The sequence below is a fragment of the Crotalus tigris genome, unplaced genomic scaffold, assembly GCF_016545835.1.
Source record: "Crotalus tigris isolate CLP2741 ecotype Arizona unplaced genomic scaffold, ASM1654583v1 scf7180000021573.356075, whole genome shotgun sequence".
Lineage (NCBI taxonomy): Eukaryota > Metazoa > Chordata > Lepidosauria > Squamata > Viperidae > Crotalus > Crotalus tigris.
The window spans coordinates 327,290-333,437 of NW_024098572.1; positions in this window are offsets into that span (position 1 = coordinate 327,290).

Sequence of the window (6,148 nt, forward strand, 5' to 3'; positions counted from 1 at the left end):
ACCACATCTTCCACCTGCAAAGCTTGCCAAGATGTTCCAGAACAATTCACCAACATGCTGGAAATGTAAAAAAGTATATGGAACATATTATCATTTATGGTGGACATGCCCAGTTGCAAAAAAATACTGCACTACAATAAGAAAATGGATCGAAGAAATAATAGACCAACCCATAGACTGGAAATCAGAGATCTTTTTGTTGGGTATTTTACACAGGAAATATAGTAAAGAAATATGGTACTTAATTTTACATATAATAACGGCGGCAAGAATAGCATATGCTCAGTGCTGGAAAAGTGAGAATATACCATCAGAGGAAGAAGTGATAAGAAAAATCCTGGACTGTGCTGAGAGGGACAAATTAACAAAAGAGATAAAAAAAAAGGAAAACACAGAGTACTATATAACATGGAACAAGTAGTATGACTGGTTGGAGACTAGAAATAATGGAGAATAAATATGGAAAGGTCAAAAGTGAAAATATGTGTATAATAATGTATAATAATAATAACATGAATTATTCTTAGTAAGAAGTAGAATATGAAGGAAGAAAAATGTAAATAAGAAACAACGGGGCAATAAGGACAAATATACCAAAGAAAAATAAGGGGGGAAATGTAAATAATAGAAGATTACCATTATGTAATCGCTGTTAAAAAAAAAGGGAGAGGAGTATATACTGTGTGTGTATGTGTATTATGTTTTGTTTTGTTTTGTTGGTTAAAAATAAAACAAAACAAAACAAAAACAATGTTGAGACTTTGGAAAAAGTGCAGAGAAGAGCAACTAAGATGATTAAAGGCCTGGAGACTAAAACATATGAAGAACGGTTGCAGGATTTGGGTTTGGCTAGTCTAAAGAAAAGAAGGACTGGGGGTGGGCATGATGACGGTCTTGCAGTATCTGAGGGGCTGCCACAAAGAAGAGGGGGCCATGTTGTTCACCAAAGCACCAGAGGGAAAGATGAGAAACAGTGGTTAGAAACTGGTCAAGGAGAGAAGCAACCTGGAATTAAGGTGGAATTTCCTGACCCTGAGGATGATCAACCAGTGGAACAACCCGCCTCCAGAAATCGTGGGTGCTCCATCACTGGAGATTTTTAAGAAAAGACTGGACATTCACAGGTTCTCCTGCTTGAGCAGGGGCTGGACTAGAAGACCTCCAAGGTCTCTTCCAGCTTCTATTCCTATTCTGTTCTGTTTTGTTCTATTCTAGGGCCTCCTGCTTGAGCAGGGGGCTAGACTAGAAGACCTCTGAGTTCCTTTCCAGCTCTATTCTGATACATCAATACAGAAAGATCCAGCTGCATCCGCTCTTTAGTCCTTGCTGGACCACTCATTTTTATAGTTGAGAAAGCAACCATCACATTAATTTCTCACACCTGCCGGATTTAGGGTACCACGGTGCCTCAGTGGTTAAGCTGCTGGGATTATTGGCTGTAAAGCCGGCAGCCTGAGTTTGAGACCTGAGCGCCACGTGATGGGTTGAGCTCCCGTCCTCGGCCCAGCTCCTGCTAACCCAGCAGTTCAAAAGCATGCAAGTGCGAGTAGGTTAATAGGTACCCCTTGGGTGGGAAGGTAACAGCATCCTGTGATGTCATGCTGGCTACAGGACCGTGGAAATGTCTTCAGACGGAGCTGGCTAGTGGCCTTGAATTGAAGATGAGCACCGATTATTCAGCAACTAGCCACTAGAGCAGGGGTAGGCAACCTTGGCTCTTTTATGACTTGTGGTCTTCAATTCCCAGAATTCTTCAGCCAGCATGGGGGAACTATGGCCCCTTATGACTCGTGGACTTCAACTCCCAGAATTCCTCAGCCAGCACGGGGGAACTTTGGCCCCTTCATGACTTGGGGACTTCAACTCTCAGAATTCCTGAGCCAGCATGGGGGAACTTTGGCCCCTTCATGACTTGGGGACTTCAACTCCCAGAATTCCTGAGCCAGCATGAGGGAAACTTTGGCCCTTTCATGACTCGTGGACTTCAACTCCCAGAATTCCTGAGCCAGCATGGGGGAACTTTGGCCCCTTCATGACTTGGGGACTTCAACTCCCAGAATTCCTCAGCCAGCATGGGGGAACTATGGCCCTTTCATGACTTGTGGACTTCAACTCCCAGAATTCCTCAGCCAGCATGAGGGAAACTTTGGCCCTTTCATGACTCGTGGACTTCAACTCCCAGAATTCCTCAGCCAGCCTGGCTCAGCTTGGAAACCTCTCCCTTCCTCCTCAGCATGGCCGGATCAGGAATTCTAGGAATTGAAGTCCACGAGTCATCAAAGAGCCAAGGTTGCCTATCCCTGCGCTAGCGGAATAAAATCCACAGGGACCCCTTTACTTCACATAAAAAGTTCCACTAGCTGCAATAAAAAGAAATCAAGAATACATTCCCTTGGTCTCTCTTAATATAAAGTCCTGAGGGTAATACTCCAGTCTAGGGTTTCTCAACTGTGGCAACTTGAAGACATAAGGCAGAACTAGAACTCACCGTCTCCTGGTGATTGGCCCAAAGTCACCCAGATGCCTTTCACACCTGAGACAGAACTAGAACTCCCCGTCTCCTGGTGATTGGCCAAAATTCACACAAGGCGGGACTAGAACACACCGTCTCCTAGTTGATTGGCCCTAAGTCACCCAGCCAGCTTTCCTCCAAAGGCGGGACTAGAACTCACCGTCTCCTGGTTTATAGGCCAGCACCTTCACCATTAGGCCAGGACTGGCTCTTTATCCCATTGTTGCATCACTTTCCCTCTTGCTAATCCCATTGGTCCAAACATTTCCATGGCAAGGGAGACCTGGAAGGATGCTGGTGGCATTTCCCCCCCTCTATATATACCTCATCTCCTGATGTGCCAGTTCTGGGGGGGAAGAACAAAACTTAAAATAGCTGCAGGAGAATTGACAGCAGCAACGGACCACAGAGAAGACGGCTAGGTGGGTGTGTGACTTCCCCCCCCCCCAAAGAAGGTTGCGTTTGAATTCCTTGGGGGGGAGGGAAGGGAGCCAATCAGGGGTATTTGGGAAGTTTCGACCAGGGCACACAGGAGGAGGTTGAAAGAATCTAGTGCTCTTCAACACTTGTTTGGACGAGGGAATAGATGGGGAACTGATCAAATTTGCAGACGACGCCAAGCTGGCAGGAATAGCCAACACTCCAGAAGACAGGCTTAGGATACAGGAGGATCTGGACAGACTTGAACACTGGGCGCTATCTAACAAAATGAAATTCAATGGTGAAAAAAGCAAGGTTCTACATTTAGGCAAGAAAAACCAAATGTACAACTATAGCATAGGGGGCACCTTGCTCAATAGTAGTAACTGTGAGAGGGACCTCGGAGTCCTAGTGGACGATCACCTAAATATGAGCCAGCCGTGTGCTGAAGCTGCCAAAAAGGCCAACACAATGCTAGGCTGCATTAACAGAGGGATAGGATCAGGATCATGTGAAGTGTTAATACCACTTTACAAGGCCTTGGTAAGGCTACACTTGGAATACGGCATCCAGTTTTGGTCACCATGATGTAAAAAAGAGTTTGAGACTCTGGAAAGAGTGCAGAGAAGAGCAACAAAGATGATTAGGGGACTGGAGGTTAAAGCATACAAGGAACGGCTGCTGGAATTGGGAATGTCTAGTTTAATGAAGAGAAGGACGAGGGGGGACATGATAGGCAGTCTTCCAGTATCTCAGGGGCTGCCCCAAAGAAGAGGGAGTCAAGCTCTTCTCCAAAGCCCCTGAAGGCAGGACAAGAAGCAACAGGTGGAAACTCATCAAGGAGAGAAGCAACTTAGAACGAAGGAGAAACTTCCTGACAGTAAGAACAATTAACCAGTGGAACAACCTGCCTCCAGAAGCAGTGAATGCTCCAACATTGGAAGTTTTCAAGAAGAGACTGGACAGCCATTTGTCCGAAATGGTATAGGGTTTCCTGCCTGAGTAGGAGGTTGGACTAGATGACCTCTAAGGTCCCTTCCAACTTTATTATTATTGTTATTGTTGTTGTTAGTTTGCTTTGTCCAGCACATCAAGCTTGGTTTTTCATGCTCTATGACCAAAATGAAGATTGATTTGATCAAGCTTGCTTCAACTTGGCTGCTGGATTAGGTTTAACGGGTGGCCCAAAGCTGGAGAAGAATAAAACAGAATAGAGCTGGAAGGGACCTTGGGGGTCTTCTAGTCCAGCCCCCTGCTCAAGCAGGAAAGCCTATACCATTTCGGACACATCTCTTCTTGAAAACCTCCAGTGACGGAGCGTCCACAAATTCTGGTGGCCAGCTGTTCCACTGGTTAATTGTCCTCACTGTTAGGAGGTTTCTCCTCAATTCCAGGCTGCTTCTGTCCTTGATAAGTTTCCATCCATGGTTTCTTGTCTTGCCTTCAGGGGCTTTGGTGAATAATTTGACCCCCCCCCTCTTCTTTGTGGCAGCCCCTCAAATACTGGAAGATTGCTAAGCTTTACGAACCAGAGATTGGGGGGGGGCGGACGGGGATTTGTCAAGCCAGACGTGGGCATGTCAAAAAAAGACAAAAGGGGAGGGTCATAGCTGTGTAACACAAACATAGTTGTGGTGTGGGGCAGACCCCCACCATCTTAACCTGCAGTTCTCAACCTATGGGTCGCGACCCCATTTGGGGTCGATCGATCATTTCACGGGGGTCGCCAAGCAAGGCTGTCCGCCATTTTTTTTCCCCTTTTCCGGCGGGTGCCTCACCTCCCTTGGGCTGGGCCAGCTGGTGGCCCAGCTGATGGTCGGCCCGCTCCGTCTCTGCCGCTTGCCAGCTACGCCTCGGCCGGCGCAGGGGGCGGCACCACGCATGCGCGGCGCTCCCGGGCAGGGAAAGTCCTCGACTTACGACCGGTTGGGGAGTCCTCGACTTACAACCGGTTTAGTCTTCGACTTATGACCGGTTTAGTCCTAGACTTATGACCAGTTTAGTTCTCGACTTACGACCGGTTTAGTCCTCGACTTACAACCGGTTGGGGGAGGATTGCGGCATTAAAAAGGTTGAGAACCACTGCTCTTAACTTCCTTCACCTCTTCTGCAGATACCGGTTACTCCCATATGCTAGGTTCGGATAGATGAGACATATTTGTAGTCCCGACCATGAGCCAGAGTTTGCAGGACACGGTCGAAAGCTTCAAGAGCGCCATGGACGAAATGCAAGGCAAAGTCAAGGCAATGCGAGAACGGGCGGAAGAGGCCTACCAGAAGCTCAACCAGCTGGAAGTCCTGAAGTTCGCTTTGATCGATTCCAACAATCAGCTCAACAAGGAGCTGAGGAAGCTGTCCCAGGAAGTGGCTCTCTTTGAGGACCAGAACGCCTTGGAGAAAAGCCCTCAGACGCGCCCGAAGAAGACCCCTTCGGCCCCCAGGAAAACGGGGAAGAAGAAAGAAGGGGAGACCCCACGAGAAGCCAACTCCAAGGAAAAGCAATAATAAAAGAAGGCCAATTGTGTTGGGGGTGACCACCCTTTTGCTTTGGGGGTGGTGGTGGTGGGGTGGTGGTTCTCCACAGAAATGAGTTGGGGTGTCCCTCTTTGAGGTTGCAGCTTCAGGGGAGACCGTGTACCCTGCAAAAGGCCAACATGGCAGCCGGCTGCTGAAGAACTGAGCTTTCTCTCAAACAGCAGGACAGGGATGGACAAATAGAACAGAAAACAGATGGGAAGGGACCTTGGAGGTCTTCTAGTCCAACCTTTCCGGCCTCACGGCCTGGAGGGAAGGAGAGCAGCTTCCAAATTGGCGTGTGTGTGTGCACGCACGCAAATGTCGATGCGCGCACCAGGGCAGCGGTAACAGCCCCATTCGCGCCTGCGCAAATGGGCGATGCGTACCCACCTGGCGCTGGCGGCCTCGTTCGTGCCCGCGTGCATGCACATATGGGGCTGTGGGCGGTAGCATGAGTGGGGGGAAGCATGCGCATGCACGGGCACACCCCGGCTAGCCATTTCTGAGGCCCGCTGGCCAAGAGGTTGGGGACCCCGGTTCTAGTCCAACCCTCTGCAATGGTATAGGGCTTCCTGCCTGAGCAAGGGGTTGGAACTAGATCAGTGGTTCTCAACCTGTGGGTCGGAACCCCATTTGGGGTCGAACGACCATTTCACGGGGGTCGCCAAACAAGGCTGTCCACCATTCCCCCCCCCTTTT